Source organism: Gadus morhua, chromosome 1 (genome assembly GCF_902167405.1).
Source record: "Gadus morhua chromosome 1, gadMor3.0, whole genome shotgun sequence".
Lineage (NCBI taxonomy): Eukaryota > Metazoa > Chordata > Actinopteri > Gadiformes > Gadidae > Gadus > Gadus morhua.
Window position 1 is genome coordinate 23,548,583 of NC_044048.1, and position 11,066 is coordinate 23,559,648.

An 11,066-nucleotide genomic window follows, 5' to 3' on the forward strand; every position below is an offset into this window, starting at 1 on the left:
TGGCTATTCAGTGCTGTTCAGTTTAACCCCAGTGCCCCTCAATCCAGCTTAAGTGAGAGCTGCATACCAAAGCTCAAAGCTCATCAAACTACTCATGTTTTTCAACAGGTTTATTCCAGCTATGAAATAATCCATGCTCATAGCTTTGCTTATCTCATTGTTTTATTGTTACAAATCTGATTTTTCCCATCAATGTTCATTTTTAAAGTGAGACATGAGGGTGAGAGTACCAGCAAAGCCGGTTTGCTCCGGTGGCATGTGAGATGAAGTCGCCACTGTATATAAGCATCAACCTCACGGAAGCCTCCTCTTCCTGTCAAACATAACAGCCGACCACCAAAGGGCCTCTTTAATAGTCTCAGAAATGTCCCCTCAGCATTCCCCCCTCGCTGTATCCCTGTCTGGGTTTTCTGGATTTGATTGTGATGATGTGTGATGCCCCACCCAGTAAGGAAAACACAGATGATAGTCATAACAACAGAGGTGAGGACATGCGGGTTGTTTGAGGAAACAAAAGGCAGGTGGGAGGGTTTGTTTGCTTTAAGGGCAGGTAAGCATCGGTAAGATGAGCACCTGGCTTATCATCCTCATTACAATGATTGATGACTGTAAACTGGTTGTGGACAGTAATGCATATGCTACGGCTTTGTAAAGAGTCCCGCTACTTATTCAAACACACATGTACGTACATACATTCATTCATACATACATGGGTTTACATGCATGGGTTTACACTCACTCACTCACTCACTCACTCACTCACTCACTCACTCACTCACTCACTCACTCACTCACTCACTCACTCACTCACTCACTCACTCACTCAATCTATTTAATTTCCATTATGTTCTATAGTTGTCATATTTCTATAACAAGACACAATATACCAACATGAAAAGAGCCCCCCTAAGCCTTTATACCCTCGCCTGAATGGCCTGTTCTCAGCTCAGTGAGGGGGCTTCATGTGAGGTGTGATTCATGTTGGTCACAAGCCTTGGCAAGCCTCTGTGGTACCTTGGTTATACCCGGAATGTTCTGGCGGCCCATCAAGGCTTTTTGTCTGTTTGACACTGAATCCCAGTCACCCCACCCAGGCCGCTTTTCTTCCTAAAACTCTTTTTGTTGTTGTCTTTATCTGCCTGATGGAAAAAAAGCGTGATTCTACATAATGAAAACTTGTCTGTGAAGCCTGCGCTTTAATCAGGCTTAACCCCTGTCATTGCATCCCCTAGATAATAACAGGTATCTATAGCACTGAGGGTAAATTGTAAAGCCTGACATCACTGTGGTGTAATGTGAAAGGTGTTTGGGAAACTCCCCCTTCAGACTACATTACCTAGAAGAGGATTAAATGACTGTCTACTGAGATTTATCATTTGTCCTTTTCATTGTCTTTTAGCATGTGCTTTTATCCACTGAGGCTTACAGTTAATTACCTTCTCAAAAATACACGACATAAAGGAGCAGGTAGGAGTTAGGAAATCTCGCAACCATATACCTACAGGTCGACCGCAGACACTGGGTTTTGAACCAATGGTCTTTCGCGAGAGTCAAACACCATTAGCACTAGACTATCTCGCCGTCCTCGTCCTTAGAATGAAGAAATATAATAAATGCAGGTAAAATATATGTACACTTTTTTTTATAAGCATATAATAACACATTTTGTTTTTGTCGTCCAACATGATTATGCCCACTTCTTTTGGTCCTGGGCTTCTGAACGTACTTAAAACCACCTGGAGGTTAGCCAGAGGTGCAGGTGTGCGCTCATGGCTGACTTCCTGCCTTCCCCCCTGAGCGTTAGCAGGCCTACTCGCCGTGAGTCACTTGGTGCCCGTTGGTTCTTTGGTATTTGTTTGTCTGGTGCATGCCAGCTCAAGCTCCTCTTGTATCTCTTGCATCGGACGTTGTAGAATCTTGCTGGGTTCCTGGAAGATGTCGGATGATTTATTCTTTCCCCAGATCTGGAACTTATTTACATAGCTTATCTTGATTTTAAGACTTTGTTCAGCAAAAGGGAACTGCGTGCTGTGTAGTTCAGATGCTTTGACTTTCCACTCGAGTCGGTTCCCTTCAATTCTATGAGGGGGAAGAGAGTGACAGGAATTGGGAAGATGAACTATCGGTAACTGGGCTGGCCCCGGCTGAGGACTAGAACTGTAGAGGTCTTGTTCGAGCTCCGGGCGTCTCCGGGATGGTCTGACCTCGGGGGTCACAGAACACCCACTGGAGGTCCTAAATCAGAGTGCCCAGACAGGCGAGGGTGGGAGGGGTTGGGGGGGCACTGCTCACTGCCAAGTCCTGCGGAATCTGAATCTGAGAGCAGCCATTGAGAGCCCGCGTATGAGGGCCTGGCCAAGGAAATGCGCCCATCTGACCCCCCCGATGTGGATTCCAAGGGAACCATGGCGATTCATCCCGCAACACCTCATTCAATGGTAGAACAAACTGCTATACAAGAACTTGTTTGGGAAGGACAGACCGCCCACCCCCAAAGCACATTTTAAAGAGGCCGTTCACCCAGGAACACACTGTCTCCGAGTCACTCAACTCTCTCATCCACTTGCGCGTGTCATCTATTTACCAGCTGGAACCTACTCCACACCACTGTCTAACCACGTCATGTCATCAGTTTATCATGAGACACTTGGTAGTTGATAGTGTATTGAATCATGGACGGCGCAGGTGACGGCACCATTGGATTATTTGCCAGGTGTGTGTGGAACATTCTATACAGGTGTTCCGTTTTGTTATTCAGACATACTGGCATCACGCACCTCTCCTTCTGGGAAACAACGAACAACGGCTGGGAGGGTGGGGGGGGGGGGGGGGGGGGGGGAGAGAGAGAGAGAGAGAGAGAGAGAGAGAGAGAGAGAGAGAGAGAGAGAGAGAGAGAGAGAGAGAGAGAGAGAGAGAGAGAGAGAGAGAGAGAGAGAGAGAGAGGAGAGAGAGTGTGTGTGTGCTGCCCATTTCTGAGTGAGTTTATATGCGATTTGTTTGTGTGTCTGTGCTTGTGTGTATGTGTGGTTTTTCAGTGTGTTGGTGCCGGGTGTGTTTATTTGATGTATGACTGATGTCTCAATGGAGTGTGTATCTATCTATGCTGTGTCGAGTGTATCAAACACATCCATCCCTGGATCCCAGGTTTAAATCCCGGGAGAAGGGGGCATGAAAGCAGTGCACTCATTTCTTCAGACCGGTTTCGATGCAGAACTCCACAGGCTTTAAACGATAGCATCAGCGTGTCGGCCCCCTAGACGCCGTGACTGCCCCCTAATCCCCTGTTGTGAGGAGCCGAGGGGCGGGACGGGGCTGATGGGACGCTGAGATGGAGACGAGTATAAGGGGCTTATGGGCGGAGGGGGTGGAGACATGGGGGGTGATTTTTGGGCAGGGTGGGGCGTGACACGTCCTTGAGCGATGAAAGGTTGAGGGTTTGTGGAGGGGTTGAGATCACCCACCGATCCAACAGTCGTGTTTGTTTGAACGATGAACGTCCTCTCGTGGCCCATTGTCCGCATCTTACCGATGTTAGCATGTCCCTCCACTGTTCAGAGTTCACCTAGAGTAGTAGTAGCCCACCAGTCCCACGCCTCCTACTTGTTACTTACTCAATACGACATACCACTACTACTTATGGTATGTCGTATTGAGTTATAGTAGTAGTTATGCAGCATCTTATCCTTGCTATCTTTGTTGCATTTGGTTTAACCTCGCTGTACCGACAGCGATAGATCTTTTCACCTTCTTATGACAAATGTACGCTTTGGATCAAAGCGTCGGCTAAATGCCCTAAATGTAAATGTGAATGTAGAATGTCTTTCTAATGTTAACGATGCATACTTGATACACGGTGAGAAGATATCAAATTGTACCCATGTTGGAGTATGTTTTTCTGAATTAAACGGTGCATGCATGAAGCATGATGAGAAGATCACTGGCTCGGGGAGGGGTAAGAGACCGAATTAAGTTCAGGAAAACAGTAGAAAATCCACTTAATGAACTGGAGGAGAAAAAGAGAAGAGGAAGAAGTCCACAGATTCACTGTAGCTGAGGTCAAGAGGTTCGGCTGACTCAGGTCTGGTGGTGTCAGAAGCAGCTCGTTGGTATTGCCTTGGAATCAATGCACTGCCACCTATTGTAAATATGAAGCATCGCTTGTGAAGTCATGCAGTTCTTTGGCCTGTGATTATGTGAATTGTTTTAATTAAGTGTCCAACATTATCAACGGAAAGGTTGCTGTGAAAGACGGCACACTGCCAAGCAACTCATGTAAAGTCATGTAACCCCTATTGTGTAAGACCTCACAGTGTGTGTGTGTGTGTGTGTGTGTGTGTGTGTGTGTGTGTGTGTGTGTGTGTGTGTGTGTGTGTGTGTGTGGGCGTACGTGCGTGCGTGCATGCATAAGCCTGCAGAATAGAGCGAGGGTCAATGACCCCCCCCAGAGCAACAATCACGTCTCTAACAAAAGTCTCTCTGTAGAGCATTAGTGTGCATCAAAGGTCGGCCGCACGTTGTAAAGCCATAGAGCCAAGGGTCACCGGCAGTAATTATTGCATGATTAGAAAAGGAAAGGTTCTGTGGTCAATCATCGTTTCGGAGACACAGAACGTTTTGCTTTGACCCAGCAGTGGGCGGCTGCAGCCGGTTGTGAGCAATGCTGCAGGAAGAGGATGCTCAGGGTGTGGTTCCTTCTCAGAACCGGCGCTACGTGGAGGGGGAGGAGGGCTGGGGTTCCCTAAAGTAATGATCTTCCCCTCTTCCCCAGGGGGGAAGAGGGCGGTCCCCATCCCGGCACGCCGGGAGCGTTGATTGCTAAACTAAGCGACGCCGGTTCTCTGGAATTGACGCCAAAAGGCTATTCGCGTCTGGATGCAGATGACGCAGACGGATGCCTGCTGTATGCCCTGCTGTACTGTCCTCGCAGACACTCTCAACATACTGGGGTTAGCGCTCGTGCCGTGCCGTGCATGCTGGGAATTTACACGCATTGTGCACAAGACACCCCCTTGGGTATTTTGTTCCCTCACACATACACAGACACGCAAGTAGGAATGACGCCTATGATTGACTTGTAAACACTACCCTGCTACTTTTATGTTCTTTTTTACTAGCACGCTAGGTTGACTCGTTGTTCTCCTATACGTCCCTGACACGAGCAGAGATGACTCCAGCTTGAGCCAGAGTGTGCCTCCCACTGCAAATACGGTCGTGCCCCATTTGAATTAGCCGTTGCTGATTATGAAGTTCCTTTGGACTAAGAATGTCTCTTAACTAGGTCAGAATTTGCATCTGTATTTACTGATTTGCTTATGAAAGTGTCTCCTTTCTGGAACATTTTCTTTATAGGCTTAAGTATTTTTTTGCTCTGTCCTTTATTTTCTTCATCCTTTCTTAATTGGTTCTTTCTTCCTTTATTTCTATTGCTCTCTTGGTCATTCATTCTCTTCTTTTCCTCCCTCCCTCCCTCCCTCCCTCCCTCGCTCCCTCCCTCCTCCCACCACATTCCCGCTCTGTAATTGCTCCCAGGATCCAGGCTCCCTCTGACGCAGAACGCCGCCAAGCAAGGAAAGTTCAGAAACGGTTGTTCCATCAGTTGCCACGGCAACGGGAAACAACGTTTTTTGACAGACATTCCGCAGTTCTACAGTTATGACTTTGGACCGTTGTATCCTCTCTCCCAGAATGCATTTTGTGGAAAAATCCGGTCAATTAGTTACGGAGGTTAACCAACCAATAGTTTCTATCAGGTCCACTGGGTAACTGGTCCAATAGCAACTAATCCAGTAACTAACTGGGTCCGGTAGTTAACTGGTCCAGTAGTTAACAAATTCAGGAGTTAATAAGTCCAGTAGTTAAGAAATCCAGGGGTTAACTAAGTAGTTAACCAATCTAGTAGTTCACAAGGTTCAGTAGTTAACAAATCCATGAGTTAACTGGTCCAGTAGTTAACTAACCTAGAAGTTCACTGGGTCCAGTAGTTAACTGGTCCAGTCGTTCACTGAGTCCAGTAGTTAGTTGGTCCAGTAGTTAACTAATTTAGTAGTTCAATGTGTCCAGTAGTAAAGTGGTCCAGTAGTTATCTAATCCAGTAGTAAAGTGGTCCAGTAGTTAACTGGTCCAGTAGTTATCTAATCCAGTAGTAAAGTGGTCCAGTAGTTAACTGGTCCAGTAGTTAGCGTTTCCAGATACAGTTTGGTGTGCTCAGGGTGTCTTCAGGGCAGCGTCTGCATGCCTGTGTGCGTGGCTACCCTGTTGTTAGCTGGTTCCCTCAAACACAATAGCCTCATTTAAGTGTGAAAAAAAAAAAAAAAAAAACACCCCACACACCATTACACTTTCATTCTCAGTCCGGGAGATTTAAGACAGAGGACGAGTGACAGAAAAAAAACATGGACATCATTTTCAAAGACTGTGCCAAACACTGTTCGACTGTGAAAGGGGCCTTTGACTGAGATGTAGCCATGCTCTGAGCCCAGACAAAGACCTGAGTCTTTCCTTCACACCATCCATCCAGTCAGTCGTGGCACACATCGCAGGGACAATAAGGTACTGCCTGATGGTCTGAAAGTGCTTTAAACACGTCAGGCCTGGAACCCCGACCTCATTTTATGACCTTCTACGGTGCTATTTAAGGTCAGCCTGGGCCTACCTAGCAGTGATCACAAACCAACCGGCAGGCTGTTGTTTGATCCTCCTGTTATATATTGTTATAATAACTGCAATTATTGACAGGAACAAAAGGCGACTTTAGCCTATCATTGGGCACATCTCCGAACGTTCGAATGAGTCATTCATTCAGAAACTGAAGAGAAATAATGACGGTTCCACTACTTTCCAGAGAACCTTAAGAAGGCATCTGTTCCCCATTTCTTTTTTTTTGTCGGTAAGCCATTTTTCGCAAACCCCGCGCTGCGTCTATTTTGGTTGTTTGGGAGTGACTCATGCGTCCTGTGTAATTAGCTTCTGTCTGAGCGGCGAGGAGTTGCCAGAATGTGTACGACCACGGACGGAAAAGGGGGAGGTGGGAGAGGTGGAGTTCTGGGAAATCCCTTCTGCCGGAGGACCCCGTTACTAAGGGAACCCCTTCTCTCTCTCTCTCCTCCCTCTCTGTCTATGTCTCTGTCTGTCCGTCTGTCCGTCTGTCCGTCCGTCCGTCTGTCCGTCTGTCTGTCTGTCTGTCCGTCTGTCTGTCTGTCTGTCTGTCTGTCTGTCTGTGTGTCTCTCTCTCTCTCTCTCTCTCTCTCTCTCTCTCTCTCTCTCTCTCTCTCTCTGTACCCTCCTCTCATTCCCAAAACCTTTCCAGGACCAGGGGCCCACCAGGGACCCCCGGTCTGGCAGTCATTAGTCAGCACTACTGTTTTCCAGGTTCCCTCCCTCGCTCCCTCTTCTTTCCACTCCTCTGCGCTTCTCTTGGAGCCGTCACTCTTTTTTCCACAGTGCGTTTCTGTATGATCATTTTGTTGGCTTGTTTTTTCGCACGCCGCCCACTGTGGCGGCGTGGACTTCCTGTTTGTTACCAATGGCAACAGGAAAGCAGTCGTCGGAATTTCGGGACAGTGCATTGGGTCTGATTGGCCGGTATGGCAGTTAACCTCCACCTTCAACCTCCACCTAGGATGATGGTTACGATGATACACAATAATATTAGGCAAGGCTACTTTATTTATATAGCACAGTTCATACTCGCGGCAGACTCAGATGTGCTTCACATAGAAACATTGTCATACAATAAAATAAAATAGATTAGTAAAAGAAAACGATTAACATGCATTTTTAACGAGACAAAAATCATTGGAGAAAGTGCACAATAACATGAAGTACTAAAATAAAATAAATACGTAAGAGAAAATAAGGGGCTAAGTTGAAAAATAAAATTGCAATCGATTTAAGATTCAGCAGAAAGCTAATGCAAACATAAAAGGACTCTACAGTGGTGGATGGAGAGCTCCCAGCAGCCATCAATAAACACAGATAACACGTAACAGGGAAATAAAATTAAAGATAGCACAGATAAATAAAGATGAATATGTATCAATGAGACCAGATGCAATAAAATAAGTTATAAAACTGAAGGAGGATGACTACAATGATAGCGATGAAAGTTTGAGATAAGAGACAACAGAAAAGGCGTTGGCTGTTTGTTAAATGTCTCATATACACATTGGAAACGGCAGTCGAGTATGAGAATGAGCCACACACACACACACACACAAAAACAGGCACGCTGACACATACAAATCACGCTCGCACACACAGTCACGTACACACGCAAACACACAAACAAACACACACACAAACAGGCACGCTGACGCATTCAAAAACATACACACGCAAACACAACCACACGCACACTCACACAATCACACATAAGCAAAAATACCCGTCAAGTGCCCACCGTTCTGGTCGAGTGGGTCCTAGTGGTACGGTCAGGTCTGGCGGCTACGTGTTGGCATCTGAGGAAGTCTGCCAGTACTCTGCCCCTCATGGGCCCCTGCCCTCAGCTAGCCCTCGAGTGCAAATTGAAAAACAAGATGTTGCGGGAAAAGTCACGAGTTGACTCAGCTGCATCAGTGACCTCTTAATTGGATGTCTTGTGATGTTCTAGTGATTAAGGCCATCAGTATTTCATCCTGACTCATCGACGCGCCGTAACTTTGGAGCATTTCGCAAAGAACTGCGAGCCGCTAACAAACTGATGACAATACGGTTCATAAACAACAGTGTTGCTTCTCGATATAAAGTGTGATTTACGTAAAGGAGCGCGAGGGTTACTCACGGGGCGGTTGCGAGGAAGGAAATGTGATTATGTAATACTCATCACTTGATTCATAGTGTATTGGGAACAACGCTTAAGAGAGGCTTGATGGCGTGAGTTCGACAGCGGCCTCTCCTTAATTCACTCATCATTAGTTAATGGGTGAGTGGGTGACTAGCTTCGTGGTTTGTGTACCTTAACTGTAGCGTGTCTTCTGTTTGGCGTAGGGTTACCTTTCCAAATAATTCAGCAGTAGCTCACATCTCATTGAACCATTAACCTCTCTTTGGGATTAAAAAGGTTGATATCGTGCAAGCATCATTGTTTTGCGTGAACAGGGCTCAAGACCGCCATCCAAAGGGAGCATTTGCAGCCGTTTAGTTAGTGAATGCAAGGTAATGTTTTCCTAGGTCGCATATATATTTATCATGGTTCTCCACAGACTATGTGATGGGGGCGCTGGGCCACCAGGCTCCTGTCCGGAGGCACCATGTCACATTTCACAACATGGCTGTCGCAACGTTGACATTAGTTGACAATGTCGTTTTTGCTGCTTTTTTCGTCTGCAATTCATGGTCCGTAGTTGACCACTTGATGATGAGTAGGAATATCGTGTTTGTAAAAAATATGTTTGAAATCATATTTTTGAAATGGTACGACCTTGAATATAACTAAAATAGATAAGAATGCAACCAAAAAAATGATCCAGTAAAGGGAGCTTCCAGTTCATAAATTATGTTGACATTTGTACATTGCTGTCAGCCTGTGTTTGTGTGAGGGCTTGCTTTGCCCTGTTACTGACCGGCTGTTTTGTTTCAGGGTGTGGAAGCCTCTTAAGGCTTCAGTCCTTCCCTTTTGACCTCTCGACCTGAGAGGAGGGAATGACCCTGCCCTTTTTTTCCTGCACGTAAAATAATAAAATGAAACGATGGTGGTCCACTCAGCTCAATCTCCAGTGGGGTGTGTCTAACTGTCTCAGCTTCTGTAACATCTGTTTTATTTGCGGATTGCTCTCACCCCCTTCCTATCATGACCTCTCCCCTTTGCGGCCAGTAACATCCTAGATGGAAGTTCAAATTAAGAACAGCAATTATATTGTCTAATTTTAGCATGTTGCCCGCATTTCATTCACAGTCAGCTCCGGTTTTAATACTCGTCCAATGTGGACTTGTGAAGCTCTTGAAGACATTCATTTTGTGGTGAATGTAAACTCTACATTAAACGCCTGTGGGTCACACCTACCAACTCCATCACTGTTTGATTTGTAAGTTGGTCGGTTGATGAACCCGTCTCCGGTCCGCTGCACGACCCTCTCCGCCATGACTGAGAACCCAGCCTTTGCTTTGTCTTCTTCCCTGGTTTCTGACTGCTATGTGGTGTTGAAACCGCTCCAAGTGTCATGAATCCAGGGGTGTTGCCCTGAAGATGCCTTCTCCCGTCTCCTTGTGCGGCGTGTCTTCTATCGAGTTCTCCTTCTCCTTTTTTGATATCAGTCCTCACTCCCCTCCTTCCTCCCACTGCAGGGAGGACACTCAACTCCCTAATCACTTCCCATTCGTCCAACGGTTTACTGACAATGCTCACTTTATTTTGTAGGGATAGTATAATAGGCCTGCGATAATAATGATGTGTCTGTGTTGTCTTGTGCGGGGGTTTGTTGTGTGTGTGTGTGGGTGGGTGTTGTGTTTTGCAATCCTCGTTGCTTTTGTGGTTGTGTTGTTGCGTTGATGTGTCGTTGTTGCGGTCGAGTTGTTGTGCGGTCGGGGTAGATTGTGGTCGTGTAGTTGTGTGTGTATCGTTGCGTGTGTGTGTGTGTGTTTTCTGACCCTTCCAGCTGTGTGGACCTTCGTGAGCTTTGTGATCCCTCTTCACCTCTGTTTGTTTAATATATCTCTGTGTAATCTCTTGTCCTCCCTCCCCCCTCCCACCTTGTCCCCCCTTCTCAACCCCTCTCACCCCTTCCCGTAGATGGCCTCATCATACTCAACTGGTCTGGAATGTGCCGTGTGTACGTAAACCAAGAGAAACTCTGATAACGGCTAATCGGAATGGAATGAGACGCTGCTTGACCGCTAATACACCACTAACAGGGTGGGAGGGTGAGGGGTGAGGGGTGGGAGGAAGTATACTGTAGGGTGAATTCCTCTGTTTTTCATGATCCTGAGTTGCCTGCATCTTGTTTGTGCATTTAATGTGTTTTGTAATATCACAACAGTATTCCATTTTATAACAGCAGGACAATCTATCCTCAATCAATCTTTTACTATCTATTATTATAATCATAATAATTATAATAATAATAATTAGG

General features: G+C 46.2%; 1 long non-coding RNA gene across 1 annotated transcript; it reads left to right on the forward strand.

Moving 5' to 3' along the window:
• The first annotated feature begins 8,690 nt into the window (after positions 1 to 8,690).
• Positions 8,691 to 10,844, forward strand: LOC115540006 (uncharacterized). Its single transcript, XR_003976088.1, has 3 exons — positions 8,691 to 8,920; positions 9,578 to 9,718; positions 9,893 to 10,844. It is a non-coding gene; the product is annotated as an uncharacterized LOC115540006 (long non-coding RNA).
• Positions 10,845 to 11,066: the final 222 nt, after the last annotated feature.